This window comes from Pavona decussata, unplaced genomic scaffold (genome assembly GCF_977016875.1).
Source record: "Pavona decussata unplaced genomic scaffold, jaPavDecu1.1 SCAFFOLD_366, whole genome shotgun sequence".
In the NCBI taxonomy this organism is placed as follows: domain Eukaryota; kingdom Metazoa; phylum Cnidaria; class Anthozoa; order Scleractinia; family Agariciidae; genus Pavona; species Pavona decussata.
This window is the reverse complement of record NW_028145742.1, coordinates 395,707-409,004: the sequence shown is the minus strand read 5'-3', so window position 1 is coordinate 409,004 and position 13,298 is coordinate 395,707. Positions and strand designations below refer to the sequence as shown.

The following is a 13,298-nucleotide window of genomic DNA, read 5'->3' as shown; positions in this document are numbered from 1 at the left end:
TTTCATATGAAAATTAGTCGTGTTTGCATATGAATGAAAACTAATTTTCAGAACAAAATCTTTGCAACATTGTTCATGAGCGGCCATGTGAACCATGCACTCTCTGGTAGTTTGAGAGAAGTGCATTTTCCTCTCCTGTAAAAAAAGGGAAAGAGAAAGAGAAAAAATTAACAACAACAACTCTATGTAAAAAAAAAAAAACTTGTTGGATTCTCAGTCGGTAAAGCTTGGTAGTTATCAAGAAGCTAGACAGAAAGTTTATAAATCAGTTAAAATGAAAGAGGCTTTTATGGTTAGGTGTGTTTTAAGGCTAATCTAAAGAGACTACTTTCAAACTTCCACTTTTAGAACTGTATCTTATATGCATCTGAATATTATTTTGATTATAATTATGGAAGAAAGCTTATTAAGTGTGATCATTCAAATGAAAGCTAATACCTAGTGCCCAAACTTTGTTTTTTTGTTTTGTTTTTTTCTATCGTGTGCAATGTACATTAGATTTTTGGGAGTAAAGGGTTAGTTGTAAAGGCGAAATTCATATATAAATTGGCAAAATATTGTATGTGGTATATGGACTTATTAAATAAATCTTTCTTTTTGACGTCTGTTGATGTTATCATCGTAGGTACTTTAATGTCCTTTAGTGGACATTAGTGGAGTGGCGGGAACATCATTTGGCGCTTGACTCTCTACTTTCGTAGCGTGTTGATCGGCGCTTTCGAGGCCTCTGGCGTATTTAAGAGCTTCGACTAACGTTAGCTGGTCTTGTAACAACTTTCTCCTCACCCTCTTCGATTTACCGTTCTCTATCATAGCCATTAGTATCTCAGTATCTAACCAGCCTGCCGGAAAATCACAGTGTTCACCTTCTGCTGTGAGCTTAGAGATGAACGAATCCCAGGTTTCGTCTTTGCCTAGTTTGATGCAACGAAATTTGTGTATATTGCACAGCCGGTTTTGCGATTCTTTGAACTTGTTTAGTAGCGCGTTGATGGCTCCGTCCAGATCCGTTCCTGTGTCACCAAGCTGTTCAAATATATCGAGAGTGCTTTCACCAATCGAATCTAAGAATAACGACCGTTGTTGTGCCTTGTCTGTGATGTTGTAGGCTTTCAAGTGGTTGTCTTTGAATCGTTTGGCATATTTTACAAAACGAGCGTAGACGTTTTCAGGGTCTTTCCGAACATCGAATTCGGGAAATTGCTTGTATCCAATGTTGACGGCCATTCCACTTTTATCCTCGTCGCCAATTTAATGTCCTTTAGTCATATTACACGCTTAATCATGGGCAACCGTTAATGCCCGTTCGGCGTTCCGCTTATACTAATCTACATAGTGCAAAACGTGAGAATATATATTCTGAATACATAATGTTCCCGCCACTCCACGCGTCCAGGCCCTCCACGCCATCACAGGTACAATTTTGCGTTGGTATGTGTATTTGTAACACTTTTTGGCACCAATCAGATTGAGTGTAGTGTAGGGAGAGTACTGACAACCAATGAACAGCGTGTTTCTATTGATGATTGATTAAGCTGAAGGTCGACGAAGGTCAAAGTTATCGACCATCTTGTAAGTAGCAAATAATTCTAATGAATTCCAGGTAAAACACTGGTAGTCCAAGCCCACTATCCGATAACATGAACTTGATGTCGAAATACTTAAGTATGGGCTTCATAGTTTTTTTTTTCGTGAGATAAAGGCCGTGTTGAAAAGGCTCAAAAATAGATCGAGACATATGGTCTCAGTTGGCAGGGACTTCGAGCGCAGTGGAGAAACATCTTTAACGGCAAGCAATCATGTTTGTAACAAACAAACCGTGAGGAGGCAAAGTTCAATGAGAGGTGACTGACAGACGAACTTTAAATATAAAGTAGGCGTAATGGTGCACGTACCAAGGTCTGGACTACGAGGCAATTTTCAGTTGTTTATGTCCCTAGGGATCTCGGCGTGTCGTAAAACTCCCTTGAGGATTATTTTAAAGAGAAAATAACGCCCTGACAAATAATTTTTTGTTTAACTCTCACCCTGACTTCATCTTTTGTGGGCTATTTCTTTGTCCCTGGTCGGTTGGTCCCTTGGGAGGCATAAAAAGTGTCTCAGGGGACGTTTTCGGACACACGATTCGATCGGAAGCTTTTAAAAGAATATTTGTCTTTCGTCCAAAAATCGACTTTTTTCTAAGGGGTAAGTCCAGGGTTTTAAGTAAAAAATGACCAAATTTTGAAGTCGGCAGTTTTCAGTTGTTTATGTCCCTAGGGATCTCGGCGTTACCTAAAACTCACTTGGGAATCATTTTTAAGTGCAAATAACGCCCTGAAAAAGAATATTCTGTTAATCTCTCAGCCTAACTTCATCTTTTGTGGGCTATTTCTTTTTCCCTGGCTCCCCTTGGAGGCCTAAAAGGTATCTAAAGAGATGTTTTCAGACACTAAGGGCCTGTTCACATGGAGGTGGGGGACCCCAGGTAGGTGAGGTACCCCATCTACCCGGGGTCAGAAAAAACAGGCCTTCACATGCAACCCCGGGGCGCTGGGGTGAGGTTTAAAAAGCTACCGCGTGGTCGCTAAGTACATATATCAATAAAGATGGCGGATGGAAGACACTTTTCGTTTCGTTGTTCTACGGGCATGACTTCACCTTCATCCAAGACCGGTAGACCAGCTTGGTTATCAGACTCGACAAATGTACCTTCAACTCCTTCAGAACTTTCTTCAATGGCATTGTTGTCGATGTTTTGAAGGTGATATCTGCGAAAAAGCTCGCCACGCTTGTACTGAATTCAGAGACAATTGCCCGGATGAACATCACCCCACCCCACCTCCAGCATTCACATGGAGAAAACTCACCCCAGCTAAGCGGGTTACCCGCCTCGGCTGACCGGGCAACCCGCCTCGGTGAGGTACCCCACTTCACATGTGAACGCAATCAAGAAATAAAGAGAGATTGTATGGAGAGATTGGTAACCCCACCGAAGCGGGGTACCTCACCTACCTGGGGTCCCCCACCTCCATGTGAACAGGCCCTTATTCGATTGGAAGCTTTTAAAAGAATATTTGTCTTTCGTCCAAAAATCGACTTTTTTCCAAGGGTTTTTTGTCAAACATGACCAAATTTTGTGGTCGGCATTTTTGACGTGTTTAGGAATCTCGGCGTTTCGCAAAACTCGGGGGAAGGTTTCTGACACACTGATTCGATCGGAAGCTATTGAAAGAATATTTGTATTTCGCCCAAAATTCGACTTTTTTCCAAGGTGTAAGTCCGTAGCTTTTGGCCAAAAATGACCAAAACTTGAAATCGGCATTTTTCACTTGTTTATGTCCCAATGGATCTCGGCGTTACCTAAAACTCCCTAGTGAATCATTTTTAAGTGGAAATAACGCCCTGAAAAAAAATTTTCTATTGAACTCCCACCCTGATTTCATCTTTGGTGGGCTATTTCTTTATCCCTGGTCCCTTGGGAGGCCTTCAAAGTGATCCAGAGAACATTTTCGGACACACTGATTCGATCGGAAGCTATTGAAAGAATATTTGTATTTCGTCCAAAAATCTACTTTTTTCCAAGAAGAAGTCCATAGTTTGGCTAAAAATGACCAAAATTTGAAGCGGACATTTTTGACTTGTTTATGTCCCTGGGGATCTCGGCGTGCCCTAAAACTCCCTTGGGAATCATTTTTAAGTAGAAATAACGCACTGAAAAAGAATTTATTGTGCAACGCCCACCCTGACTTCATCTTTTGTGGGCTATTTCTTTTTCCCTGGTCCCTTGGGAGGCCAAAACATTGTCCGCATTTTTGACTTATGTCCCCAGGGATCTTGGCGTGTCCTAAAACTCCGTCGGGAACCCAAAAAGTGTCTTTGGCCCGGTTCATACGAACTTCACATGAGCCGAACCTAATCATTAGATTCGGCGCATGTAAAGATCGGCGTATGAATCAGTTAGGATCGACAGATTTGTATTTGGGTCGACACACCGTTCTATTCGACTGCGCCAGTCGAATAGAACGGCAAAAGTTCGACTTCGATTCATAAGTCGAACTTTTATATGTGCCGAACCAAATGCATACGTTACGTATAAATTATATAAATTATATCTATCCCAGAGGTCTGCGCGTTCCACGGACTTGGCATGCGCAAAGGACTTCATTCTGAACAAGATGGCGGGAAAAGAGGAATGTGCTTGTTCTTCCTGTTTAGAAACAACTAAATATACTTGTCTGAGATGCAAAAGATTAAAAAAAAAAAAAAAAAAAAAATAATCTATTCTTGATGTGCACACGCACTTCAAACCGACAGAAACTTTCCAATACAGGCTATATCAAAGGCGAAGCGTCAAGACTTCTCAGAACAAAATCTTCAAAAATAACATGTACATTTGAAGAAAACGTTACTCTATTCAAACAGAGATTACGCTACAGAGGTTACCTAGATAACCTTATACATAAAAGTCTCACAGAAGTCAATTTCAGCGAAAGAATGTCGGCACTACAAAACAAACAAAAACACGCCAAAACATTTTGCTGTTTGTTACGGAATACCGCCCTTCTGTGCCTAACCTAAAACCATTCAGATGAGTAAATGGCACATAATAGAAAATCAGCCTCTGCTAAGAGAGATCTACAAAGACCCTTCCCTACTTTCGTACAGAAAAGGGAGATCTTTGAAAGACGTACTCGTAAGAGCAAATTAGCATTGAAGGTCATATTCTTCCTATCTCGACCAATAGGAGCTGTGTTTGGCCTGTCTTCATTATTTTAAGGACGGTGCCTACTAATAAGGAAGTATTTTTGGGGTGGTTTATGACTTTGCGGTGAGAGCAGATCTAAGCCAGAGCTATCGGCATCCAAAAAGAAAATTGGGGGTAACCACGCATTTTTGAGAGATAATGAAGTAACAATTATTCTCAAAAACAGTAAAATACAAAGCCATGTATGGCTTTTTTCCCAAATTGAAGCTTTATTATCTCTGAAAAATGCATGGTTACCCCAAATTTTCTTTTTGGATACCAAGAACACTTGCTAAGTTCTGTTTTCTCCGTATAGTTTTAAACCGGCGCAAAAATATCCCTGTATTAGTAGGCACCACCCATAGGAAATCCGAGTATCTCGAGATGCGCAGAACGTATCCGCAGTAACAAAAGTAGGCACCGTCCTTAATAATAATAATAATAATAATAATAATAATAATAATAATAATAATAATAATAATAATAATAATAATAATAATAATAATAATAATTAAAACAATCAAAAGCGCTTTCCATGAATTTAAAAAATTTATATAAAAATATTATACCTATAAAGAATGATAAGAAATATCAATAAAAACCAATATTAAAATAAACCATTGACCACCCCCAATGCCATTTTACCAAACAAGCTCTGACATGTAAGAATTCATCTTTCCCGCCATTTTGAATCTTGTTGAGAAAAAAACAACAGCCGCTGACCATGAAAATCTACTTTCTCACTTTAGCTTTAAATTCGACTTCAGTTAGGTTCGACGTCTGAATCAACTGCCGAACTTAATTATCGTCCGGTCGACCTTAATAGGTATTAGGTTCGGCTCATGTAAAGTTTCAATTCTTTGCCAGGGCTTTTTTCACACTTCAAAATGATTCCTAAGGGAGTTTTACGACACGGTAGAATCCCTGGGGACATAAAGAAGTAAAAAAATGCCGACTCGAAAACCTGGTCATTTTTCACCCAAAAAAGTGGTCTTGCCCCCTGCCAAGGGCCCAGGGTCCAAGAAAAAGCCCAGAAAAGATCGAGTCAGGATAGGGGCAAAAACAAAAATTCTTTCAATTCTTTACCAGGGCGTTTTTTACACTTCAAAATGATTCCTAAGAGAGTTTCACGACACGGCGAGATCCCTGGGGACAGAAAGGAGCGAAAAATGACGACTTGACAATTTGGTGATTTTTGACCCAAAACCGTGGGCTTACCCCTTGGCAAAAAGTCGATTTTTGGACAAAAGACAAATATTCTTTTAAAAGCTTTCAATCGAATCAGTAGATCCGAAAACGTCCTCTGAGACACGTTTTAGGCATCCCAAGGGACCAAGGACAAAGAAATAGCCCAGAAAACATGGACCCAGGATATTGGTAAAAACGAAATCTTTTTTAATTTTTTTCCAGGGTTTTTTTTCACACTTCAAAATGAGTCCTAAAAGAGTTTTACAAAACCCCAAGATCCTTAGAGACATAAAGGAGTGAAAAATGTCCATTTTCAAATGTTTTCGTTTTTGACCCAAAACCGTGGGCTCACCCCTTGGCAAAAAGTCGATTTTTTGACAAAATACAAATATTCTTTTAAGGGCTTACAATCGAGTCAGTAGATACGAAAACGTCTCCTGAGACACGTTTTAGGTATCTCAAGGGACCAGGGACAAACATATAGCCCAGAAAGGGAGATCCCCAGGGACATAAAGGAGTGAAAAATGGCAACTTGAAAGTTTGGTGATTTTTGACCCAAAACCGTGGGCTTACACCTTGGCAAAAAGTCAATTTTGGGACAAAAAACAATTATTCTTTTAAAAGCTTCCAATCGAATCAGTAGATCCGAAAACGTTCCCTGAGAAACCTTTTATGTCTCTCAAGGAACCAGGGACAAAGAAACAGCCCAGAAAAGATGGAGTCAGGATAAGGGCAAAAACGAAAATTCTTTGAATTCTTTTCCAGGGCGTTTTTTACACTTCAAAATGATTCCTAAGGGAGTTTCACGACACGGTGAGATTCCTATGGACATAAAGGAGTGACGACTTGAAAATTTGTTCATTTTTCACCCAAAAACCGTGGGCTTACCCCTTCGCAAAAAGTCGATTTTTGGACAAAAAACAAATGTCCTTTTAAAAGCTTCCAATCGAATCAGTAGATCCAAAAACGTCCCCTGAGACATGTTTTAGGTCTCCCAAGGCACAAGGGACAAAGAAATAGCCCCATAAGATGAAGTCTGAAATGATTCCTAAAGGAGTTTCACGACACGGCTAGATAAAGGAGTAAAAAATAACGACTTGAAAATTCGGCCATTTTTGACCGAAAACCGTGGGCTTACCCCTTGGCAAAAAGTCCATTTTGGACAAAAAACAAATATTCTTCTAAAAGCTTCCAATCGAATCAGTAGATCCGAAAACGTCCGCTGAGACATGTTTTAGGTCTCTCAAGGAACCATGGACAAAGAAATAGCCCAGAAAAGATGGAGTCAGAATACGAGCAAAAACAAAGATTCTTTCCAATCTTTGCCAGGGCGTTTTTTACACCTCAAAATGATCCCTAAGGGAGTTTCACGACACGGCGAGATCCCTGAGGACATAAAGGAGTGAAAAAATGACGACTTGAAAATTTGGGCATATTTGACCCAAAACCGTGCGCTTACACCTTGACAAAAAGTCGGTTTTTTTTAACAAAAAGCAAATATTCTTTTAAAAGCTTCCAATCGAATCAGTAGATCCGAAAACGTACCCTGAGACACGTTTTAGGTCTCCCAAGGGACAAAGGACAAAGAAATAGCCCCGAAAAGATGGAGTCAGGATAAGGGCAAAAAGGAAAATTCTTTCAGTTCTTTGCCAGGGCTTTTTTACACTTCAAAATGATTCCTAAGAGAGTTTCACGACACAGCGAGATCCCTTGAGACATAAAGGCGTAAAAAATACCTATTTTAAATTTTTTTTCATTTTTGACTCAAAACCGTGGGCTTACCCCTTGGCAAAAAGTCGATTTTTGGACAAAAAAACAAATATCCTTTCAAAAGCTTCCAATCAAGTCAGCAGATCCGGAAACGTCCTCTGAGACACGTTTTAGGTCTCCCAAAGGACCTGGGACAAAGAAATACCCCAGAAAAGATGTAGTCAGGATAAGGGCAAAAAGGAAACTTTTTTCAATTCTGTGCCAGAGCGTTTTTTTACACTTCAAAATGACTCCTAAAAGAATTTCAGAAAAAGGCAAGATCCCTAGGGACATAAAGGAGTGAAAAATGTCGACTTGAAAATTTGGTCATTTTTAACCTAAAACCGTGGGCTTACCACTTAGCAAAAAGTTGATTTTTGGACAAAAAACAAATATTCTTTTAAAGGCTTCAAATCGAATGAGTAGATGCGAAAACTTCCCCTGAGGCACGTTTTAGGTCTCCCAAAGGACCATGGACAAAGAAATAGCCCAGAAAAGATGGTGTTAGGAAAAGGGAAAAAACGAAAATTCTTTAAAATCTTTGCCAGGGCGTTTTTTTCACTTCAAACTGATTCCTTAGAAAGTTCCACGACACAGCGAGATTCCTGGGGACATAAAGGAGTGAAAAATGACCACTTAAAAATTTGGTCATTTTTGACCCAAATCCGTGGGCTTACCCCTTTGCAAAAAGTCGATTTTTGGACAAAAAACAAATATTCTTTTAAAAGCTTCCAATCGAATCAGCAGATCTGAAAACGTCCCCTGAGACAGGTTTCAGGTCTCTCAAGGGACCATGGACAAAGAAATAGCCTAGCAAAAGATGGAGTCAGAATAAGGGAAAAAAGGGAAATTCTGTCAATTTTTTGCCAGAGCATTTTTTACGCTTCAAAATTATTCCTAAGGGAGTTTCACGACACAGTGAGATCCCTGGGACAGAAAGGAGTGAAAAATAACGACTTGAAAATTTGGTCATTTTTGACCGAAAACCTGTGGGCTTACTCCTTGGCATAAAGTCGATTTTTGGACAAAGAACAAATATTTTTTTAAAAGCTTCCAATCGAATCAGTAGATCCGAAACGTCCCTGATACACGTTTTAGGTCTCCCAAGGCTCCAGGTACAAAGAAATAGACCAGAAAAGATGGAGTCAAGATAAGGGCAAAAAGGAAAATTCTTTCAATTTTTTGCCAGGGCGTTTTTTACACTTTAAAATGATTCGTAAGGGAGTTTTACGACACAGCGAGATCCCTGGGGACATAAAGGAGTGAAAGAACGCGACTTGAAAATGTGGTGATTTTTGACCCAAAACCGTGGGCTTGGCAAAAAATCAAATTTTGGATAAAAAACAAATATTCTTTTAAAAGCTTCCAATCGAATCAGTAGATCCGAAAACGTCCCCTCAGACAAGTCTTGGGTCTCCCAAAGGACCAGGGACAAAGAAATAGCCTAAAAAAGACGGAGTCAGGATAAGAGCAAAAAGAAAGATTCTTTCAATTTTTTGCCAAGGCGTTTTTTACACTTCAAAATGATTCCTAACGGAGTTTCACGACATGGCGAGATGCCTGTGGACATAAAGGCGTGAAAAATGCGGACTTGAATATTTGGTCATTTTTGACCCAAAACCGTGGGCTTACCCCTTGGTAAAAAGTCGATTTGGGGAAAAAAAACAAATATTCTTCCAATCGAATCAGTAGATCCGAAAACGTCTTTTGAGACACGTTTAAGGTCTCCCAAGGGACCAGGGACAAAAAAATAGCCCAGAGAAGATGGAGTCAGCATAAGGGCAAAAAGGAAAATTCTTTCAATTCTTTGCCAGGGCGTTTTTTACACTTCGAAATGATTCCTACGGGAGTTTCACGACACGGCGAGATCCCTGGGGACATAAAGGAGTGAAAATGCCCATTTGAAATTTTTTTTTTGACCCAAAACCGTGGGCTTACCTCTTGGCAAAAAGTCGATTTTTGGACAAAAAAGAATTATTCTTTTAAAAGCTTCCAATCGAATCAGCAGATCCGACAACGTCCGCTGAGACACGATTTAGGTCTATTAAGGGACCTGGGACAAAGAAATAGCCCAGAAAAGATGGATTCAGGATAAGCGCAAAAACGAAAATTCTTTGAATTCTTTGTCATTGCGTTTTTTACACTTCAAAATGATTCCCAAGGGAATTTTACGACACGCCGAGATCCCTTGAGACATAAAGGAGTGAAAAATGCCCATTTTAAAATTTGGCAAAAATGATTCCTAAGGGGGTTTTACGATAATTCGAGATCCCTAGGGACATAAAGGAGTGAAAAATATTGACTTGAAAATTTGGTCATTTTTGACCCAATTTTTAAGTCGGCATTTTTCAGTTTTTTATATCCTTAGGGATCTTGGAGTGTCGCACAACTCCCTTGGGAATCAATTCTAACTGGGAATAACGCCCTTACAAAGAATTTTCTGTTTAACCCTCACCCTGACTTCATCTTTTGTTGGCTATTTCTTTGTCCCTGGTTCCTTGGGGGCCTTAAAATTATCTTAGGGATGTTTTCGGACACACTGATTCGATTGGAAGCTTTCAAAAGAATATTTGTCTTTCGTCCAAAAATAGACTTTTTTTCCAAGGGGTAAGTCCATGGTTTTTCGTCAAAAATGACCACATTTTGAAGTCGGCAGGTTTCAGTTGTTTATGTCTCTGGGGATCTCGGCGTGACCTAAAACTCCCTTATGAATCATTTTTAAGTAGAAATAATGTCCCGAAAAAGAATTTTCTGTTTAACTCTCACCCTGACTTCATCTTTTGTGGACTATTTCTTTGTCCCTAGTCCCTTGGGAGGCCTAAAAATTGTCTCAGGGGACTTTGTCGGACACACTGATTCGATTGCAAGGTTTTAAAAGAATATTTGTTTCTCGTCTAAAAATCGACTTTTTCCAAGGGGTAAGTCGATGGTTTCTGGCCAAAAATGACCAAAGTTTGAAGTCGACATTTTTTACTTGTGTATGTCCCTAAGGATCTCGACGTGTAATAAAAATCACTTGGGAATTATTTTTAAGTGCAAATAACGCCCAGAGAAAGAAATAGCTCTATACTCAATCAAACGGTGCCTTGACATGGCAAACTTAAGTTCAGCAAACTCATAATGGCAAACTCCAAAATTCCCAAAACCACAAGAAAACCTCGACACTCCTTAAAAAAGCTGACGGTATCAGAGACTAGACAACATTTGCATCAACCTATTTGTAAGGCCAATTAATGTAAGTTTGCAAACTTCAGTTTTTGTGTGAGGGCTCCATAAGGTCTGTGATGCCAAAAAAATGTGTTTTTTTTTTGTAATCAAGGTGTTCTGGAATAGGGAATGCATTGCTTAATTACTGCCGTGAGAATACCCCTGACAACTAGCTTGGACTGTTCACCTTGGAAAAAGATGTTTTGATTGACATGCCAGCAGCCAATTCTTCCTGTCTGTCTTGGAGATCTAATGACGGTCCTCCTTCATTGATCAGATTGTAGTCATGTTCAGAGAAGTGATCACTCCAAATTCTACTCCACATGACACAAGGTACAAACCAGCAGCAATATAATATCTCTATGACCTTGATTATCCTTATAAAGTAAAGAGGAGATATATTATTTTACTGCTAAGTTAATAACGACTGTTAATAACTTATGCACAAGTCAATCACAAGCCTGATAAACTAGGATTTCTCTACGAAGCACGTGCATGGCTTTGAGTTTGCATGGAGGCTCCAGTGAAAATGGGCATAAATCATAAAACTCCAGTACCTCATTGTTACTTATATTCACAGGACCTGATTGTTGCAGCTTTTGCAATGTCTTGGAAATTGCAAAAATTATTAACACTGAGATATCTTGATGTGAGATGTATCTTTTCAGTCAGGGAGTGGCTTTGAGGCATTCTCAGAAAAAGAAAATCCGATCTCTCATATCAGGAGTCGAGCCTATGACCGAAGGGGCCAAAGAACCATTGCTCCAACGCGTTTCCTAACTTCTTCTTTAATGTCCAATATCCTTAGATTAAAGGAAACAGGCGATGCGGTGAACGTTGCGACAATCGATGCGAAAGTAATAATCGATACGGTTGCTAGAAAAATAAACAAGGAAAATACAAGTTACTACAGCAAAAGGACGAACCAAAAGGCAAGAACATAGAAATAACAAAATAAGCAGAAATAACGAGCTAAAATAATACCTACAAACGTTATATGGCCTTTAAAACGGACAAACGAAGCGATGTAGAAAAACGCAAAAAACCTGAAACCGTATTCTCCAAAGCACAAAACGAGAATGAATAAAAAGCAAAGACGCGAATTTATACTAATGAACTAAGGAACAATAGACAAAGTTATGCAAAAAAACTAACAGAATAATAATGAAAACGACATGCAAGCGTGACACACAAAAAATGTTCCAAAAAACAAAAGAGTTCGTTATGTAAGAATGCCGCCGCAACATATGACTTTCCAGTTACTAGTTTGGATGCTCTACCACTAAGCTACAATTATACGATAGCTTAGTGGTAGAGCATCTGAACTTCTAGTACCCGGGTGATCATATGTTTGACTCCTGTTGGGAGAACTTGGATTGTCTTTTACTGAGTACAAGTTTGCCTGTATGACACTGACTGAAAAATACATGTATCATATTATTAATCATTTTGATATTGAGAAAGCAACAACTGCTTATTTTACTACTCCTTCCTAATAACAAATTTTGTCAAGTATGCAGATTTTGGGTGTCACATGACCAGAGACAACCAGGGTCCATTCTTGAGGGAGAAAGGGAGAGGATCCTGGAAACAAGGTTGTTGGGGGTGAGGAGTCTGTGTGGAATTTGTAAGGCTGGTGATACTAATTTGCGTATTAACACAAATACAAGTCAAATTGCTAAACAAAGTAAATAAAACATTATAACTTATGGCGTTGTTGCCTATCCTAACTTTGGGTACGGTTAAAATGCTTTTTCATGCAGTTTTGAGCCTCAATTAAGCCCCTCAGAGGCTCTTCGCTGTTGCTGACACGGTTCTGCTGGGAGTGCGGAACAGGTAAAAGTTTAGCTCTTTGGGTTCCCCTTTAAAATTTCTAGACGTCTCCAGATTTTTGTACTCCGGGGGTTGACAGGTATACATATTTAAAACTCTTTTCTGATCCCACTTTGACTTTCTGCGTTAAGAAAAACATAACATACAAATAAAATTGTGAAAACCACTCGCACATACCTTATCGGGAACTTGCAGCCCCATAAAAATCTGGCCTCAAAATTTTCGCCATTGAACCATCAGCTGATGGTCAACAAGATGGCCGCCGCGGCGCGCACCGACTCACGGGAACATCTCGCGGTCAACACTGGGTACCAGAGTATAATTTGAGCCCCAGCTGGGGAGGGGTAAAGTGTTTTGATCATGCCACAATATCTGAGATCAGCTTGTTGCCATATTTATTTCCAGAATGGAAATAGCGTTCGCGACAACTTCATGCAATCAATTCATTACCTGACAAATTTAGACGGACAAGGTGTTCACACTTTCGAAAGTATTGGCTAAAATTGGAGGTCGAATTTTTGAACGTCAAGGCGTCTAAGTTTTCGTACAGTTAGCAACCGGTCGAAAATTCGTCCGGTACCGTGTGAACGAAGCC

At 39.6% G+C, this 13,298-nt stretch overlaps 1 long non-coding RNA gene across 1 annotated transcript in view; it reads left to right on the top strand.

The window, feature by feature from the left end:
- LOC146452553 (uncharacterized) overlaps positions 1 to 13,298 on the top strand; it is a 172,781-nt gene that overhangs the window by 119,852 nt on the left and 39,631 nt on the right. The window lies entirely within an intron of this gene.